Source organism: Emys orbicularis, chromosome 3, assembly GCF_028017835.1.
Source record: "Emys orbicularis isolate rEmyOrb1 chromosome 3, rEmyOrb1.hap1, whole genome shotgun sequence".
NCBI classification, from domain to species: Eukaryota; Metazoa; Chordata; order Testudines; family Emydidae; genus Emys; species Emys orbicularis.
In genome coordinates this window covers 81241827-81262371 of record NC_088685.1, presented here as the reverse complement: position 1 = coordinate 81262371, position 20545 = coordinate 81241827, and positions in this window count along the sequence as shown.

The window sequence follows — 20545 nt, the reverse complement described above, 5'->3', positions numbered from 1 at the left end:
TTGCCTGGGATATGGGAAACCACTGATTCAAATCCCCCCGCCAACTTATGAGAGCGAGGGATTTGAACTGGGATCTGCTACCTTTCCGATGCATGCTCTACCCATTGGGCTATGGAGGGGGGGTTCCCTCAGTCTCTCCTGTTGAAGTTGTTCCACTGTGGATAAACAAGGAACCATTGCACGCACAAGAGAGTGTACATAAGTGACTTGTAGCCCGATGGTTAGAGCACTCGTGGGGAGTCCCAGGATCCTGTCCCTCTGCTCTAATGATTTTTTATGTTATTTATCCACAGTGGAACATCTTCAACAGGAGACACTGAGGAAGCTCCATATCAGAATATCCAATAGCCTGGTAATTCCTCCTCACAGATGGAAGAGGGACTTGAACCAGGAGTCTTTAGGGTTGCCAGCTTTCTAATTGCTGAAAAGTGAACATCCTTGCCCCACCCCCTGCCCTGCCTCTTCCCCGAAGGCCCTACCCCCTGCACACTCCTCTCCCCCCTCCTTCCATTGCTCGCTCTACACCCATGCCCACCCCTGCTCACTCCCCCCTCTCCCGGGACTCACCTGCTGCCTTCCAAGCCAGGCTGCGAGGATCTGACGTGGAGCCTACCCGCCTGCCCAATTGGGGCACAGCAGGGCTGGAGGGGGGCACAGTTGGACATGGTGGGGTCGGTCCCTGGAGCAAGGGGGCAGGGAAGGGTCAGTCCCTGTAGTGAGGCGCCGGGGCAATTGGGGCACAAGGGGTGGGTGGACAGGATTCCTCCTCTCCCTCCCCCGGTGGCGGCACCTACCTCTTGAAACCCAATCCAGAAACTAGCCACTGCTGTCTGTCAGGCTTCAACAGCTGAGCGCAGAGCAGATCCTCCATGTGGCTCCAGCCACAGCTGCTGCTCTTTCCACTCAACAGTGGCAGAGGCCCGTTACTGTGGCCAGCCAGACTTTTAGTGTCTGGTCAGCTGTGCTGACTGGACACTGATAGGTTCCCCTTTTGACTGAATGTTCTGATCAAAAACTGGACACCTGGCAACCCTAGGTCTTACACATCATACGTGAGTACCACTGGGCTAAAAAAATATGAAGGATGGCCACCTTCCTTCCCACTACCATTGTTTTGTACAAACTCACCTATCCGGACCTGTGACAGAGTGCTGAGAGTCAGTAGGTGACCAAACACTGTAATCACATAAGTATTAATTTGCCCCACCAGGAAAGGCCAGATGGAGAAGGAAAGTACTTAATTCCTGAAGCAGAATGGGGGTTGATGAGCTAAGGAGCTAATTATCCCACTGGCTGGGGAGGCTAGTTAAAAGCACAGGAAGGAAGTGCAAAAGGGAGGAAAGACTAGCACAGCCTAGAGGAAGAAAGGTCTCAGCGTGGCAAGGGTTCTTCCTTGAGAAAGGGCTAAGGGTTAGGAAAAGCTATAAATAGTCTTGCTGCAGGGGATTGTGATGGTGGTTTGGTGAAGATAAGAAATAAAACTCAGAGAGATAACCAATCAAAAAGCATCCAAGGCTGTTTGTGAGATCTCTCAGAACAGGAGAGGGGCCTGCTCTGTTATAGAGCCCAATCTAATAGGTGAGGTGTGTGCGCACTTACCAGATCAGGCCCAAGAAGCAGCTTAGGTGGATGAATGCCTATCTTTTTCCAGTTTGTGCATCGTAATAGGGCTTAGGTATCTGGATGCCTGGAGGAACTAATTATCCCACTGGCTGAGGAGTGGGTTGGGACTGCAATGCATATGGTTAAAGGCAGAAATACAGGTGCCTAGGAACCTGTACTGCAAAAATTTTGGCACCAAGCAAGTTTAGGTGCTTACTGGTTCAGCAGCAGTATGAGGCCTGATTCTAGGATTTAGGTGCCTAAAGTGGCAATTAGGCACTGAAGTCTTTTGTGAATCTAGCCCCAAATGTTCATAGGGGCTGGGATTTACACACAAGTGAACTGGTTGGTTCCACTCAGAGAATTCATATGGAACTGGGATTATACAGAACAAATGTAATGGAGTAATTTCACTTCATATAGTCACTGGCTTAATTAGCATAAATGTTGCTACTATTTTGATGTGGAATTGAGACAACAAAAAAAGTTGAAGGATATTTTTTATCACTTAGCTACAGGTAGGGCTAGAAAAAATACTCTCTGGTACAAAATAAGATGCAGTATTTGATCATATCCTATAAGCTTTTCCTGTTTTGCTACTGTGGAGTTTGGGCCCAGAAGGTGCTGAGCACCTGATACTTTCAGTAACTTCTGTAGGGAACTAGACTGCTCATCTTTTTACAGGATCAAACCCTTAAAATGTATTTCTGTTGTTTATATGCATATAATCTTTGATACACTCTAGACACACATACCTTTAATGATTCACATACAAATTCTGTAGATTTTTGGAGGGTGTTGAATCAGCAGTGTTTGTGTGAGCAGGTTGGGTTATATTCATGTGGTCATTTGAAGGCAATGAATACTGTTGTCATAGAGACTGGAGAACGCGGTCAGAACAACTAATGACAAAGGGCCTTATACTTAGTTCAGAAAGTCTTCATTGCTTTTCTGATTTCTTACACACAACTTGCATATTGTGCCTTTTCAAAATTCAGCTCATTTGTCTGACGGACCTAGCCTACTCTTCTGTTACTCAGCTAATTATAGGGATTGGTTTTGGAGTAGAGTATCGCTGCTAGCTAGCAGTAGCTGGCAGCTGTATACTTTCCAGAGCTATCCCAGAATGATTGTTATCAATCAGTAGAATAATGGATTGATAGAGCCAAATTCTCCTTTCAGTTACACCAGTGTAAATATGAAGCTATTTCTGGCACAGATTCTGAAGAGCAGTTTAACCACTCACGACAGGAGGTACAAAGGTGGCTTTAAGTTGTATTTGCATTTTCCTGAGCTGGTTGCCAGAGAAAACTAGAGCTGAGTTCTATTTGATGCTGGTAACAGAGGGGCCATTCTGGCAGCCAAATATTGCAAGGGCATAGGGAAAATACTGATCATGTCCTCTTTGCCACTCCATATACACCACAGGCCTGAGAAGGATGTTATGTAGGAGCTGGGACAGCATCCCTGTGATAACAGGTTAGTCCTCCACTAGCTGCTAAATGTCTTGGGAGTAGTATATAGCAGTGTTACTAGACAATAGGCTCTAGTCTTTGTATCTGCATTTCCACTAATTCCTGACTAAGAGTCATGATAAAATCCTGAACTGAAGGGCAACTTCAATTTCTTTTGAAAAATAAAAATAAAAACTCCAAGATGGAACGTTGACTACCTATTGAAAATTTTAAGTGTTATTGACGTGATCTCAACTTGAAAAGCCATTTTATTTTTTAACTTTTTAAAAAATTTCTCTGTTTTGGAGCTGTTTTTTTCCAGTTGAAATAGTGTGATGAGCTGCACAGATGAAATGTTTTCTAATGACTGAATTCCCTCCTGCTGTTTTCACAGAAAGAATGAAAAGAAGGGAAGTTTGAATCATATGAAAAAATATCTTATCTCCAGCACATCAGTCTTTCTGATGATCTAGTTTAACAGGCTATTAGTACATTAAGCTATGTAAATTTTGAAATATAACAATGTTCTGAAGCACAGCTAAAATGTTGTTTTCATTTTACCTATGCACATACACACTAATTTGTATTTATTTATTTATTTATTTATTTTGCAAATAAAGTCAAGATAGGTTCAAGTTTTAAGTTTAAGCTCCAGCAACATTGAAAGGATAATCACTGAATTAATTAGAATCAACCCAAATCTTAAAGTAAAATAACACCCTGCAGCTATTTATTATTTTTATATTTATTTCCACACATAATTACTTTTCTCTCATCAAACATAACAAAATCAAAATTAAATCAAGACGTACCGTGTGTGTGTGTGTGTGTGTGTGTGTGTGTGTGTGTGGTGGTTTTTTGGTTTTTTTGAACTTTCATATAACTAGGTTACACCATCTTTTGCCATTGCATTTGAACGGTTGGAGACTTTTTAAAACTTTATCTATAAATCTAAAGCCCACTATAAATGGGACAGGATTGAAGCAAGAACCTGATTAGAGTCATTTTGTGATGGCATTAAGTGCAACACTGGTAGAGCTTAGTGATGCAAGCACAGCATTATAGTCACTATAGAAGCAAGTGCTGTTTTGTTTTTTTTTTGGACTACATTCAGCATCTCAATTTATTTTAATAAAATATGTTTCCTGATTACTGAGCATGCAATAACAATGAGGTACTGTCAATGCAACAAAACCACTATCTGAAATAATTATAGAAAACTACACCCGACATAAAGCAACACTCAACCTAATAACTGAGTTTGAAGAAAATTGAGAAAGTCAGTGCTGTATTTGTGTTCATTTGCTTGTCCTAAAGATCACTGTTTTCACTCAAGTTTCCCACACTTAAATTAGTACAGTCTTCCCCAAGATATAGTGATCAACCAAAGTGCTTTAATTTCATTTGTCAATGATGCACTGATTAAAATTACCACAAAGAGTCCTTTTTGCTTCTCTTGATATGTCTGCTTGTCTGGATAATTTCAAAGTCATGATGGATGTCTAAAAATTCCCTATACAATAATGTGATCCAGACATCACTCACCTCTTCTGGTAATCTTTTGGGGTCTCCTTGTGCAGTAGAACTGAGCAAATAATTATAAAAAAATACTTTATTCAACAACTTGAGCCATTTTTTTTCACTTGAAGAATTTTAGCAACCACTCAGTTATTACTGTGATGGATACTAATACAAGAACCCAGATAGGAGCTACAAGCAGCTCATGATTATCTCAAGTGTATTTGTTTGTTTGCAAATAGTGATCTTTTTGGCTTGCTATTGAGTACTGAATGCTTGAAATTTTAGGTGCACTGCATAGCTGCAAGTAGCCACACAAGTCAGAAAGTACAGTTTTTTGGTCCTTGGATTGGGTAAGTGTAACACTTCTGCAATGAAGTTTGGGATGTGAATGCTCATGAAAGGACAATTTTTAATTCACTTTCTCTGTGTATTTAAGTATAGAAGCTTAATATTAGTATTGTATGACCAAAGCAAACTTGAATTTAAATTGGAATAAATATTCATAAGCAGTTGTCTGCATGACTTGCTCAGCTGTTTTATGACCATTTTCTCCCATGGTTAGGTGCTTGGGTGTTCAGATGTTGTTTCTATCATTTGAATCATTTGCCAGTGTAATCATAGAATCATAGAAGATTAGGGTTGGAAGAGACCTCAGAAGGTCATCTAGTCCAACCCTCTACTCAAAGTAGGACCAACCCCAACTAAATCATCCCAGCCAGGGCTTTGTCAAGCCAGGCCATAAAAACCTCTAAGGATGGAGATTCCACCACCTCCCTAGGTAACCCATTTCAGTGCTTCACCACCCTCCTAGTGAAATAGTGTTTCCTAATATCCAACCTAGACCTCCCCCACTGCAACTTGAGACCATTGCTGCTTGTTCTGTCATCTGCCCACCACTGAGAACAGCTGAGCTCCATCCTCTTTAGAACCCCCCTTTAGGTAGTTGAAGGCTGCTATCAAATCCCCCCTCACTTTTCTCTTTGCAGACTAAATAAGCCCAGTTCCCTCAGCCTCTCCTCGTAAGTCATGTGCCCAAAGTCATTTTCATTGCCCTGTGTTGGACTTTCTCCATTTTGTCCACATCCTTTCTGTAGTGGGGGCCCAAAACTGAAATGGACTATGCCTTCAAACTCTGCAAAAATGTTGCTAATGCAAATCCCCACCTTTCTTTTACAAGGTCTTTGTTCGTGCCTTTTTTTAATCTCAGATAAACCATATTATAGTCATTACTGCTAAAATATCAGTACTTGCCAACAGTCACCTCTCCACTTGTTAATATGTTAGATGGCACATCACTTTTCCTATACCTAAAATAGGAAATAATTGTAGGAATGGTGCAGAATCTGTTGGCAAGTGTTTGAATTGACAACATTAACTTTTAGCAGTGATCACTCTAGCTAATAATGCCCTTCTGAGATGGTGTCTATGCATGCAAAGTTAATAGACTTTCTTTGGTACATAATGGTGTTGCTAGTTACATGATGTGGAATCTGATGTTAGCAGGGGGATGCTGAGTCTAACAGAAAGGACAGCTAAAATGGTGTGTGTGTGTGTGTGTGTGTGTGTGTGTAAACATGTTTGCACAGGAGTAGAACAAATACAAGGAAAGTAAGCTTCTGACTCAACACACTACATACCAGTCAAAATCCAATCTGGTAATAGGACCCATTACGATTAAAGAAGTGTGCTATCTACGAAGTTCAGATCTAGATTTTAAACTTCCCCAAAGCTAAGTGCTGTTCAAGATCTAGAATCTTATTTTGATCCTGTTTCTAAGAAAGTGGATTTATGAGTGTTTAAACAATCATCTGCCTTTCATCCTTTTGGCACTGAGGTATTTAGGGATACCTTCTTGTGACTATTTTTACTAGGATATTATAACAACCCATAATGAAGAAAATAAGTAAATTCTTCTAGAATTTGGGAATAATAGAAAATTCCACACCAACTAAACCATTTTCTCTGGGTGACTGTTACTTTAGATAACAAATGATATCTGATAATATATTGAGTTTATCTCTTAACATATATTATTGTGCTGATTTTGAAACTTGCTCTAGACAAGTCTCCACAATCCCAGCAGCAAACCCTGCCCGTGCCTCAGTTTACCTACTTGCATGTCAGCTGGCAGGGCACTCACTGGTCAGTACATCAGAGAAACTCCCAATAGTGTCACTATTTAATCTTATTTCCCCCGGGATTGACTAGTTGTTCAAACAGTTCACCATCAGTCAAAACAGGTAAGACAGGTCCTGCCGCCTGGCTCCTCTTAAGGCCTCTATCTCAGAGGGCTTCTGCTACTCCCTGGACAGAGAAGGTATCCCCAGTCAGCTCTCATCTAGCTAATTTGGTGAGCCTCCTTCCTGGTCCTTGCCCTGATCCAGAGTCTCCTACAAAAGCCTCCATACTTCTGCAGCTCTCACTGAACAGAACTATTTGCTGGCTTTCATGAGGACCCGGTGATCTTTGAGCTAATGCCTGGTCAGCTGCCTCCCACCTAATTCTGTGAGGCCCTTGATTATTCACTAGTGGGGCTGGGCCCAGCTCCCCTTAAAAGGGCCAATCATCCTATGACACTTGCAGTCTATTTGTGTAGATATAAATAAACCTATAGTTTTGCACTTGCAATTAATGGTAGAACTTAAATATGTAACTATCCTAATTATGCTGGATATAATTAGGAGAAAAAAGTGCACCCACAAATATGGAACCCAAGTGGATGGTCATTTATAAGAGTGTCTTTGTGTTTGTATTGTATGTACTGGAATATGTCTTATTTTGGGGAAATGATTTTAAATACTCTTGAAACAAGTAATATAGTGTTGCTGATGTATATGGGTTTTGGAAATATATTATATTTAAACAGCAGATTATTCTAAGGGTATTGTGTGTTGATGGTGATTTGTCATTTAACTTTTAAATATTCCATGAGATTTAAAACCAAAATCTTTTAGACATCTGGCTAAATCAAATGTCTGAGAGCATGTATGATGGACATGTAACTTGTTTATCTTATCATAGCAACTACAGCTCCTAAGTTTATAGCTTAGTTTTGACTAAGATAAACAGAAATAAAGAATACACTTTTCATATGGTAATAAAATTGGCGTGTGTAAATTTTCAGGATAATTATGCTATGTTTTGGGATTATATTGTTGGCAGAAAAGCCATAAATCTAGAGCCAAAAGCTGTCAAGGTTTGTAATTGCTTCTCTATCATATAACTTGAGTTAATATTCAAAGTTATTGTTCCTGTCAGTGGTTTTAACCAAAGGCAACAACAAATAGTATCAGTAGAAGGCCTTTGAAAATTGGCTAGGCATTCTCATCGTTCCTCATGGAACAAAGTTAAGACTAAAATCTGTCTGACTTTGAACTCTTCTAAATTAAAATTACAGTTACAACTGGCTCCTGTGAAATAATAAGATGCAGAAAAGATTCAGATTTTGTGCTGTCATATTTCAATACTATTTAGAGGAAATAATGATCTAGTCCAATCCATCTTTAGATTGTGACCTAACTTTAGACTGGCATTAAACCTTTTCTTTTGTTGAGTGTATTCTTCTGTTGCCAAACCCAGGTAAAGACGGGCAGCAAGATATTAGGTGTTACATTTTTTCTTTCATATCATAGTTTATGGTTGTTGCCAGCACCTTAGCATACAGGTACTGTAGAAAAATCGTATGTATTCTCTTTTCTCTATTCCACAAGCCTGATAGTTCTCTCAAACTACACCCTACTTCTGAGCAAAATTTTAAACCCAAATATCTCACATGACTCAATCAGCGTAATAACTGAGCACCACCCAAGCATAGCCAATTTTTTTTTCCTTCCCTTTCCCTGTTCTTGGGAGAGTTATCTAGATTAGTCCGTAGAATTATTGGTGTATGATTTTGTTTTTTGTGAATGTGTAGGGGAAAAAATGAAGGGAAGTTGAACTGAATAAATTATTTTTGCATTTAGTTCCGGAAGTGGTGGTGATAGGAATGATCTTCTCTTGCTGGAGTGATTTTGATAATCTAGGTCCAAATCTGGTCTAGAGCTTGTTGAAATTCAGAATTTCCATCCCACAGGCAATTCTGATATTTCAACTTTGTTTTCATTTCAAATTGGGATAAAAAGTTTGTTCTGCAAAAAGTTTTGAAATTAATTCTGAAAAAAATTAAATTTGGACATGTCAAAGTACTTTGTTTTGATATTTTCAAATTAAATGCATCTTTTTTTTTGGTTGGTTTATTGAACTGCATTTTTCTCTAGTGACACATTGCTTAATGGAAATTGTAGTTTTGATGCTTGATGTCTCTGTGGGCCAGCCTCCCTGGCTGGATTACATTTCCCATAATGCACCCAGAGTCATGTGACCCTTATTTTACACAACTGCCAGAATGGACTTGGTTAGAGTTAAATCCTCATTGTATTATGGGAGATGTAATTCTCTAGAGAGCTTGGCCCATAGGAGAGAATAGGGACCTGAAGTACAACTTCCATTAGGTAGGGTTTATAAGGAAATGCAGTTTAATATTTTGTTGATCTGAATCAAAATGTTTCATGGAGAGCTCTGTTCAGATGGAGAGCTCTATTGTTCATGACTTGGTCCTTCAGGCAAGTGGCTTCTTTCTTAAATAATTAAAAAGTAAATAATAATTAAAAACAGAATAATAAACATCTGGAAGATCATGATAGTATAGTCTAACCAGCATGATTTCTGCAAAGGGAAATCATATCTTGCTAATCTATTGGAGTTCTGTGAACACATTAACAAACCCCGACAAGAACAAGTGGACACTCAGTAAAAATGAGAGGTGGAAAATTCAAAACAGATAATGTTTTCATACAATGCACAATTAGACTGGGGAAGTTGTTAGGGCCAAGACTCAGCAAAATTTTTAAAAGGATTGGATATTTATATATATAAGAATATCCAAAGTTGCTATTGCTAATAAATTTTTTGAAAGAGTTATTAAACCTCAAGTGTTTGGTTTAAACCAATCTCTAACTGTTGGAAATTAGGAGGACAACTTGTGTGTGTGTGTGTGTGTGTGTGTGTGTGTGGTGGGTGGATGAAGAGTGCAGACTAACACACTCCAACTGTAGGATTCATACACCTTCCTTTGAAGCATCTGGTGCTGACCGTTGTCAGAGACGCGATATTGGATTAGATGGACCTTGGGTTTGATCCAGTATGATGGTATTTCATGGTGTTATAATTGTAGGGGTCCTGACCCAATAAGAAGTTGTGGGGGGTCTCAAGGTTATTGTGTGTGTGGTGGTGTGGGGGGGGGGTTGCGGTACTGCTGCCCTTACTTCTGCACTGCTGCTGGTGGGGTGCTGCCTTCAGAGCTGAACACCCAGTCAACAGCTGCTGCTCTCCAGCCACCAGCTCTGAAGACAGAGCAGAAGTAAGGGTGGCAATATTGCAACCCCCCTAAAATAATCTTGTGACCACCCCCGCAACTCCCTTTTGGGTCAGTACTCCCGATTTGAGAAATACTGGTCTTGCCTGTGAAATCTGTATAGTATAGGGTAAAAGAACACAGAAGACCAGATTTCACGGGGGGAGACCAGATTTCATGGTCTGTGATGTGCTTTTCATGGCTCTGAATTTTGTAGGGCCCTAATTATGAGGCTAAGTGCAAGCTAGTCTGGATTTTGAAACAATTGGCATTATGGAAAAGTTCTGTGGGATGTGAATTTGCTGCCTCAGTGGTGGAGGAACAATAGTCTTTTTGCCTCCTTCATGAACAATGTCTAGCACAATTGGGCCCTGGTCCGGGTTGAGTGAATTTCCTGAGGCCCACAAAACAAATAACAGTGAAAGGGGTAATTTTTTTTCAAGAATATTGGGCTTTGTATTGGTCTTCTAGATGCTTCTCCTGGAGCTGATTTGGGTTGAGATGGAGGCTTGTGATTTTTCTTCCCCACCGCCAAGATCTTCAAATCACCATATTCAGTGTCTCTGATATTTTTCTAATTTGTTTTATCCAGTAACCTTGAAATAGACTCATCAATAATACACCAGTCTGCTTTAAAGAATGACTTGTCAACACTGATATGACTACTTTCTTGGCCCAAAGTTCATTTGTTTCAAGCCACAGACTCCTCAGTGATTAGGTTTTGATCCATGCACTCAGTCACATATGTTTGTTGCCTCATTTCATACTTGATGATTGTCTGGAAAGCTTTTGTTCTTAAGGGATCATTTATTAGTAGCGTCTTTGATTTTATTTTTTATCTTGCTGACATTTGGTTGTCACTTGATGATACTTCTATGGGAAAGGCAATTAATCCTGTGGGTGACTTTATCTGTGTCTCGTATCTATTTAGGCAGCTCTAGAACAGCTGTCATCACAATGCGCAGTGCGAAACTTTTTGAGTGGAATTCCATACTAACACTTTATTATATGTACTGTATATTGTATACTCAACAAGAAAAACTAACATGAGCTTTAAGAAGTTGATACATCACCTCTCCTTCAACATAACTGTATCAATGTTTAACAAGCAGAAGCCAAGCATGCCTGGAATATCCCCTTTGAACCTATGAGCCATGAATCCTACTCTGTCAAATCCCTCCAAAAGGATCACTTGTTTTGCCTCTGTCTCCATTCCCAACCCTAACTCTAACCTTCATAATATGTGTGTATAATGTTAAACACTCTGTGACCCTCATTCTTCTATCTATCCCCTCTAGGCAGGGACCTGGCATTTATTTGACTGAGAGCTTATCTTCATGGTGCATTGTCCACACTAGAGGGGTATAAATTCCAGGGTGCACTAGTGTTGCACACTAACTGGTCTGTAGTGAGCGCAGCAGGGCCCATAAATGTTCCTTAGTGCTCACTAATGTAGTCCCAATTCAAACTGTACTACACTAACATGTACTAGGGAACTTTTAATGAGTGCCCACAGGCCCATACACACCAGTAATTGTGCAACACACTAGTGTGCACTGGAATTTACACCCCTCTGCTGCAGACAAATGCACCATGTAGATAAGCCCTGATCCTCCATGCATGTCTGTGAAGTACTGTATTGGAAACATTATTTATAGTTTCTTATGATTAGTTTATCATACACTTATTTTTCTTAAATCTTTCAGATGTTTTTAAATTTAGATTTTGTAATCTAGTCTCTTCTGTAGGTCCAGTACCATCAAGTACTACCTTTCCTCCCCATCCATTGAATTTTACCAATATTATACATTAGCTCATCTTTTAGATTAATCTTACCACATTGTAGCTGTCAATTTTATTTTATCCATATTCTCCATGGTTTCATTTTTTTTTTATATATAGGAAAAATGTGAATGTGGTATTACAGAGGAAAGGAGGAATAGTCAAGGCTATAGATGAATCACCAAATGTTATGCAACCAATTATCTCACACACAAAAACTACGTAAATATGGGAATTTTATTCTTCACGTAATTGGTATTGAGAAATTAACTCAAACATAAAATACTTAAGTTTAGATTTCAAAAGCGATGCCAAATGAATCTGTTGATAGCTCTGGGAGACCAGCCAAAAAAGGCACAGTGGCTCACAGCCAAGAAAGCAAGAATAAAATAATTTCAATGAGTGAGAAAAGGGCATGGAAAGTCTTGTATATACAATCACCAGGATTTTAAAGTTGATGCTAGAACTCACGTAAAACCAATGGAGAAATTCAGCAATTGGATTGAAATGATTTATTATTTTGATTTGGTTTACATCAGAGAAAAAAAATCAGACTCTGTAAACTCTTTCCAGTCTTTAACTTAATTTCTTTAGAAGACCAACAAAAAGAATATTGTCAAATGATGCTAATGGTCACCAGACATAAATGTCTATATTCCGAAGTTTAACTGTGCTGCCGCAATGATGGAATGCACATTGAATAATACTGTGGGGCATACTGTAGAGTGTGTCCTTATATCTGATCATTAAAAGATGCATTGGGGTCAAAAAGGACCTTGAGTTTCTTGATAGATAGTGCATGCAATTTATTGGCATTCTAACTAGGAATGCTATATATATTTCTCTGTATGAAAATGATTTTTTTAAGTTATTGAAGACCGTCCTCCAAATAAAATAATGTAAAAATGAGTGATGGAAACATTTTAGTAGATGAGCAGAGTTAAGGACTTATTGGCCCATTCCAGGATTTTCAGAATTAAGGTAGTGTTGTGGAGTGTAAGAACACACAGTATTAAGAATTTGGGGGAAACCACAATGGCATAGCTGGAGTCCAATTAGCTGTGCTTATTAACTATGTACAAATATACAAGACCTGGCTACCTATGTACACTTCTTCTCTGGCAGGGTTCTAAATAGAGCTGATAGAGAAATTTTCAATGAAATATTTTATCACTAGAAAATACTGATTTATAGAAACTTTTCACAGGAATGTACCATTTCAACTAACATTCTTCAGGAAATTGTTTCTCAGGTCCAGCATGGAATTTCAGCTCAAAAGAAGAGGCATGCTCTAGAATAGTCAATAGCCTGATGATTAGGGGGACACATCTGGGATGTGGGAGACCCAAGTGTTCCAGATCCTGGTCTGAGGCAGGCTGAACAGGGACTTGAAACTGGCTTTCCCACATTCCAGATGAGTACCCTAAACACCATACTATTTGATAGTCTGGTTTGGGTGGCTTATTTTTTTATGAAAAAGTATGAATGGCCTTGGTTTCCTCCAGAAATGGGAAAATTCCTGAAATCTCAACAAATTTAAAGGGATGGGAAAACTGTTTCCTCCCTGTTCTAGTTTTGGATGGCTTCGAAGCCACTAGAGGGTTCTCAAACTAATTAAAGGGGTGTTACCTATTTTCTATACACTACAGGAAGCCTGAGAGAAGAGATATTCTAGAGAGGAAGAAGCCATTGGAGAAACTACCTGAACAAATGAATCAAAAAGACTCATTAGGAAGACTGAGGTGGCCTTGTGTAAAAGAGGCGTTAAAACCCAAGACTTGGGAATTTAGAGAGGCCTGTCTGGTGATGGGAGAATTTCAAAAAGCTTGGGGGGGAAAAAAACTCATGAGGGGAGTGGAGAGATCTCTACACAATGGCAATTTACAGTTGTGGTTTATTCCTGGAATGCTGGTTAGTCTGAAATCATTAAGAACAGCAGACCCTGTGGTCAGCACCTAGGGATGATGGGATCATGTTATTTGGCTTGGAAATAAACTAGGTAGAGGGGAGTAGGGCTTGGTGAGTGCCCCTAAAGCGTATGGATTGTTTGGAAAAAACCTTTAACACTGAAAATTCTTATCCAAATTGAATGAAATCTCGTAAGGCCTGATTCTTCCGTCATTATTCATGTTGAGTAGTATCTTTGAAATCTTTACTTGAGACCCTAAAGGGCTTAGAGCCCTACTGTGTCCAGAGGCACTGTACAAACTACTTTTGTCCTCCAGGATTTAGAACATGCTCAATAACTGAACAGACAAATAAGGAGGAAGGGGCAGAAGGACATCATAATAATATAATTCACATTGGGCCTGATTGTATAGTAATGTACTATTCAGCATGAGAAGGGTCAAGAAAGCTAACCAATAACTATTTAAGATCTTCCCACTAGGGCTTATAGGGCTCTAACAGATAATTATATTCAATCAGCTGCAAAATGTGGTGGTTGGGTGTTTTTTGTGTGTGTGTATAAAAACGAATTTCTTTATTGCGTGTGAATTTTAATTAGAGTTGATAAATTGCATTTGTGTATGGAATTTTGGAGTCTTTTGTTTTCTGTTAATGCTTAATTTAAGCACATCAATAAAATGGAGACTCATGTTTAGGAATTTGCTCATTAATGCTTAAAGGAATAATATGTGATCAGCATATTTATACTATACAAGAGGATGCAAAATAATTTTTCATGTGCTCTAGCATTTGTCAGAAGAAAATTACTTTATCCTTTAATACTATATGCATTAGAGAATAGAATAGCTGACATGATAAATAGTACAGTATGCAAAGCTTTAGTGCATACGAGGAGCATATGTTCTAAATAGTCTATTAATCCTTTTTATTAAATGCAGGTGTCCCTGAAAACCAGAGTTGGTTCACCATAGATTTACCTGCCACATGGAGCTCTTGGCTATTTCTAAATGACAGCTGGGTATGTTAAACAGCTCCATCATTGTACATCACGGATGGAAAGTAGGAACATGTACTAACATGAGAACATACAAATTACTACAGGGAAGCAGCTCTGTAGTCTATCTAGACTGGCAGAGAGCCTGTGCAGCTTTCTAATGACCTCCTCCAACTACTTCAGTCTTAGGGTCTCTACATCATGGCACAATCTTGTCATGCTTTGTGATGCGCAATTCTCCTTGTTCCCCTGCTACATCCCTGCCCTTTCCTTCAGCATCTCTTTTGGGAGGTCTTTCTTTTCTCTCCCATTTTACACAGGCATACCACAGGGTTCTGTTCTTGGTTTCCTCCACTTCTTCTTGTATACCCTTTCTTTGGGTGTTTCCATAAATGTGAAATACTATCTCTGTGCTGCTGGCTTACAGATCTACTACCCCACTCCCAGGAGGTGAGCCTCTGGTGCACCATAAGAGATGTAGTCTGGCCAGGGAGCCTGGCACATAGGGGTGGATGGGAACATGAGGGACCTGAACTACACTCCCAGGATGCACCCCGGTAACACAGGAAGATATAGTTTAATGTGGAACTGACCCAAAAACTGAAATATTTTGTTTCTATTTGCTCAAAGGAAACTTTTGCTTTTGGACTGCAAGTATTCAGCTATTCAACTTGAAAAGTCAATGGCAGGGAGAAGAAAGATTCACTTTCCAACCAGCTCTACTACCAAGTTATCTGTCAGTTATCCACAGGACCACTTAGCTTCTACCTTTTATTCCTTCTTGTCACCCTGTCCACACTTCTTTAGCTGATATAATGTACTTGGACTTTCAGAAAGCCTTTTACAAGGTCCCTCAGCAAAGGCTCTTAAGCAAAGTTAGCAGTCATGGGATAAGAAGAAAGGTCCTCTCATGAATCAGTAACTGGTTCAAATATAGGAAACAAAGATTAAGTTTTCACAGTGGAGAGGGTTAAATAGTGGGATCCACCTAGGATCTGTAGTGGGACCAGTGCTTTTCAACATATTCATAAATGATCTAGAAAAAGGAGAAAACAGTAAGGTGGCAAAGTTTGCCAACCATCGAAAATTACTTAAGACAGTTAAGACCAGAGCTGGCTGTGAAGAGTTACAAAGGGATCTCACAAAATTGCGTGACTGGGCAACACAATGGTAGATGAAATTCTGTGTTGATAAATGAAAATTAATGCACATTGGAAAACATAATCCCAACTATACATACAAAATCGTGGGGTCTAAATTAGCTGTTACCACACAAGAAAGAGATTTTGGCGTCAGCATGGCTAGTTTTCTAAAAATATCTGCTCAATGTACTTCATCAGTAAAAGAAAGCTAACAGTGTTAGGAGCCATTAGGAAAGGGATAGAAAATATTATTGCTGACCCCTTCAAAAAGGAGATAACGCGCAGTCAACCTGTGAAATTCATTGCCAGGGAATGATGTGAAGGCCAAAAGTATAACTGGGTTATAAAAAGAATTAGATAAGTTCATAGAGGATAGCTCCATCAATGCTATTAGCCAAAGTGGTTAGGAATGGAACCCCATGCTTTGGGTGCTCCTAAACCTCTGACTGCCAGAAACTGGAAGTTGATGACCAGGCTGGATCACTCAAGCATTGCCCTGTTCATTCCCTCTAAGCATCTGGCATTGGCTGCTATTGGACAACAGTATACTGGGCTAGACAGACCATTGATCTGACCCAGTATGGCCATTCATTAGAAATTATGTTCTTATCTAGTCACAAACATAGATCCTTGTCCTTTGTGACTTGCAGATAGTAATTCTCCAACATCACCAGAGAACACATGTTATGTATAATATTAACATTTTTTTTAATATGGGGGGAGGAATAGCTCAGTGGTTTGAGTATTGGCCTGCTAAACCCAGGATTGTGAGCTCAGTCCTTGAGGGAGCAGTTTAGGGATTTGGATACCAAAAAAAAAAAAAAACCCAAAACAACACTGTCAGGGACAGTACTTGGTCCTGCTAGTAAAGGCAGGGGACTGGACTCAACTCAATGACCTTTCAAGGTCCCTTCCAGTTCTATGAGATAGGTCTCTCTTTATCTATATATATAGAATCAGGAAAAGCAATTAACTGAATCCATAGCAAAGTCACTAACAAGAAACTGTTTCTCTGGAGACATCATGTCTTTTTTCCTTTTCCAAAATAGAATCCTATTAATCCATTTGAGTAAATGACTGCCATTAAGCAGTTGGGCTACCCTTCTGCCACAAGAAAAATACATATCATTCAAATAAATATGGTCTACCATATAATCATTTATATCCAATTAACTATTAGAAAATTAAGCAGGTCGTTTCTAATATTGGTTATAGTGTTCTTCAGAGACATCATAGGCTGCTGGATATGGTGGTTATTCAAAGCTATTCTTTGTCTTACCTCTGCAGTGTGACATACTGGACTTTTGACAGAGTAGACACAGAGGAGCTATGTACATTGCCATGTTTTATTTCTGTCAGAAACCTATCGACACAGCTCCAGCTGCCTGGCACTGTCAGCTATCCTGAAGTCTGCTGCCAGCTTACTGAAAAGTGACATGTAGAGATATTTTGTGTCCCCAGGTCACATTCTTATGCTGTCATTGGTGTGCCACATATAAAGTTTGAGACATTTCTTACCAAAAAAAAAAAAAAAATCCATGGTGACTGGCTTCTCCATTTCAGGTATCACCATCTCAGATGCTATTATCATATTAGTTTTCATATTTTAACCCAAAAATGCAACTGTTGCATCCTTGAAATTAAAACTTACTTTTGAATGAGTCACATCTCTGCATACAGGGGGTGCCCCACCTTTACAAATCTGTTACCTAGCATAACCCCTGGATAAGACAACACAGTTTGTCCCTGTTCTCCCGCTCCTTGGGTCTCCTAGAATCCTTGTATCAGGATCCTAAAACTATTTGTTAGAAAATAGGACTCAGAGGTAACATGAGGTAGGATTGTGGGAAAAATTACAATCTTAATATTGATAATATGCTGGCATTTATAGATGAAGATTAAAAAATCAAAAGATGTTACTGGATTGCTCAATATATATTTTCCCCTCCACCACCTATGAGGTGATGTATACCAGTGGTAACTAAATATTTTCTGACTTAGAACCACAATTTTGTAGGAGACTGAGTGCTACACTTGAATAATATGGTGCGGAGTGCAGCTGCTGCTGTTTTTCAAACAGCTAGATAAGGCCCACAAAGACTACAAAATCCAGCATAGAATACTCTATCTTGACCAGTCAGCCTTTCACGCAATTGGTTTTCCAGTTAGTTGGTCTTCTGAATTGCATATTAGAAAGCTGCCTATGTCTTGACTCTCTTTCTCCCACCCAACCCCACCCCAGTTAATGAGCTGTTCAGAGCCTTTGCTCTTACCAAAGCCCTGGTGGGTTTTTCCAAACTAGGCCTTCCGCTGCCTACCTCCCCTGAGAGGCCCAACCTTGTTGGAGTTCTCAGATCACACTTACTGGCTCAGGCCTCATACAAAAGGCAGCTGGGGCAAGCATGTCTGGAAGCTTTTGGGCTTGGGGTGTGCATATCGGATAGCCCAGTCATTAGCCCTGCTTGGGCTGTGGGAGAACCAGGTTCAAATCCTCCCTCTGCCTGATTTGGGGTAGAGACTTGCACCCAGGTATCCCCTATTTCAGGGGAGTGCCTAACCCGCCAGGTATTTTAGGGTGGGAGTGTCTCATTCTTTCTCTGAGATTTGCCATTTTGTATAAATAATTTAATATTCATTAGGCCAGAAAAAGAGAGAGAGAGAGTCCATTGCCCAGGAGCTAGGGAACTGATGGTGTTCAAGTCCTTATTCCAAACTGATGGATTTGAATCTGGGTCTCCCACATCCCACGTGGGTGCCCTAATCAATGGGCTATTGGTTATAATACAGGGAGGGGATCTCTACCTCTGGCTTACCTGGCTTAGGTACTGAACTCCAAGAGGGTTCATGGCTGAGAATGCCAAGAAGCCAGAGGAGCCCCTCTCCAGCCCGTCAGTCAACCTGCTAAGGCCCGGATCAACTGGAGCTAGGCACCTAAGTACCTTTATTTTGTATTATTTTCTGGCTAGCTTAGATGGCTCCCTGCTCAGCTTGCTGGCTTCTTAGAATCCCCTTTTAGGCACCTAGTTCTCCCCATATATTATATGGGGTACCTGGATGCCTAAATTGCGGCTGAGGATTCCACAAGGTGGCAGGGTGCCTACCAGTTAGGCATTGCAATGCCCTAGTCCCTTTGTGGATCTAACCCAAAGACTCTTCTTAAAAGTGAGGTGCTGCTCTGAGTGGGGAGTGAGAAGCATTTGCAGGAGGATGAAGGCATGAGGCATTCTGCATAGGCTGAAACACTGCCAAACTCAAATATTCATGTGATGAGAAAACCATATCCTGCCCAGCTCTACTCTCCAGTGCTTTAAGAGCAAAGTTTCTGTGGTTAAGAAATTCCTTTGCTAAGCCCGTGTTCCTTGTTTGCCTGCCACATGTCCCAAAGGGGCATTCAACTAGAAGGCCAGAATGCCCATAGATTAGGTAGAGCTCTTGGGGGACTCCAGAGGCCTCAGACTCTGATTTCCAAGTTTAGGGCAACTGAATGCAGCACCTCACCATCCAAAGAAGGGGGTCAGACAGGAGATTTGAGCCTGGGATTGTACCCTGTAATTCCAGAGCTGGAAACAGTGACTAGTCTTTCCCTAAACCCATTTCACTTGAAAGCTTCTGGGACACAGCATGTGGGTCCACTCGCAACTGACTAATGACCAAACCGAATGGTACTAAGCCAGGCTGTAACACTAAGCATCTTTCAATTCCCTTTGACTTCAATGGTAATTGTGGGTGCTCAGCACTTCTGAAAACTTGGTCCCAGGTTTCTCAGAATTGTAGTGCATTTTTTTTATCATTGCTACTGTCTTTACAGCAAACTATACTGACAAGCCTATATTATCATTCACATTGATAAAACATGGCTCAGAAACTCATTTGTGGCTTACCTACCTGAGATTACCTGGCTCTTAAGCATATCATACACAAGGTTATGATGTTAGCTCACTTTTTAAGCTATAAAACAGGTTCATAAAGTTCAGTTTAAAAAAATGACAAGAAAATATTTTGAATGAGAGCCTGCAGTTTGTTATAGCTGCTAATAATTAGGCTATGTTGCCTGGGTCACGTTCTTATTTGACTTTGCAAATTTTCATTTGAACACCAACTGTTACAAAGCGTATGGACTGCCACAGTAATCCCATAAGCCAGATGATAGCTGGCAGTTATCTGTGCAGGATTCAGACAATGATGAGATTACAGAATGATTTGACTGTGAAGTACACATTTTTAAATTGTACATCTGGTTTAATGAGCATCTCAGATGCGGTTGCTTTTTTAATCTCCATTGCTTCCTTTCCTTCTTAGGTTTCTTAACTTTAGGGCTGAACACATACAAATTCCTGCCTCAAAAGAGCTCTCTCAATGATATGTGCAAGTGCATCTCATCAAGTGTAAATTACTGCAATGTTCATCTGCGTTTTTCTGAATAAATACTAATGTCACTTTTTATTATAAATCTCACATTTTATATTGCAATCCAGATGTTTTAGGGCAGGCTACAAATTAACTTAAGCATCTTAACTCTTGCAAATTACAGGGCCTTGCAATAAATTAATGGAAAACTGTCCTGTCTAACAAGTTTTACAAATGTACTGTGCACTCTGCACAAGGCTGTTTTCCATGCTTTGCCAAGGAAATGTGCTTGAAAGGAGCCTAATTAGTGGTAGGAAACTGATGTAGAAAATTAACACCTGGCTCCTGCCTTCCAACGCTTTTCCAGTCCCTTGAAATGAATTCAAAAGAAATGTTCTTAAGT